The sequence below is a fragment of the Seriola lalandi genome, unplaced genomic scaffold (assembly GCF_002814215.2).
Source record: "Seriola lalandi dorsalis isolate HSWRI2012SDOR001 ecotype SW California unplaced genomic scaffold, Sedor1 jcf7180002054936, whole genome shotgun sequence".
Classification (NCBI taxonomy): domain Eukaryota; kingdom Metazoa; phylum Chordata; class Actinopteri; order Carangiformes; family Carangidae; genus Seriola; species Seriola lalandi.
In genome coordinates this window covers 782968-783474 of record NW_019525488.1, presented here as the reverse complement: position 1 = coordinate 783474, position 507 = coordinate 782968, and positions in this window count along the sequence as shown.

Sequence of the window (507 nt, the reverse complement as noted above, 5' to 3'; positions counted from 1 at the left end):
CTTTTTTAAACGTTTTTATGCATTATTATACATGACATTTTTATACCTGATTATACTATGACTTTTTTTTAAATGTTTTTATGCATTACTATACTATGACGTTTTTATGCCTTACTAAACTATGAAATTTTTATGCCTTATTATACTATGATGTTTTTATGCCTTACTATAAAATTCCTTTCTTTTGCATTTTCATGCCTTACTATACTATGATGTTTTTATGCCTTATTATACTATGACATTTTTATGCCTTGCTAAACTATGACATTTTTATGCATTTCTATACTATGACATTTTTATGCCTTATTATAATATGACTTTTTTTAAACGTTTTTATGCATTACTATAGTATGACGTTTTTATGCCTTACTATACTATGATGTTTTAATGCTTTACTATACTATGACTTTTTCTTTTTTTAGCATTTTCATGCCTTACTAAACTATGACTTTTTTTTTATGTTTTTATGCCTTACTATACTATGACTTTTTTTTTTTTTTTTTTTTA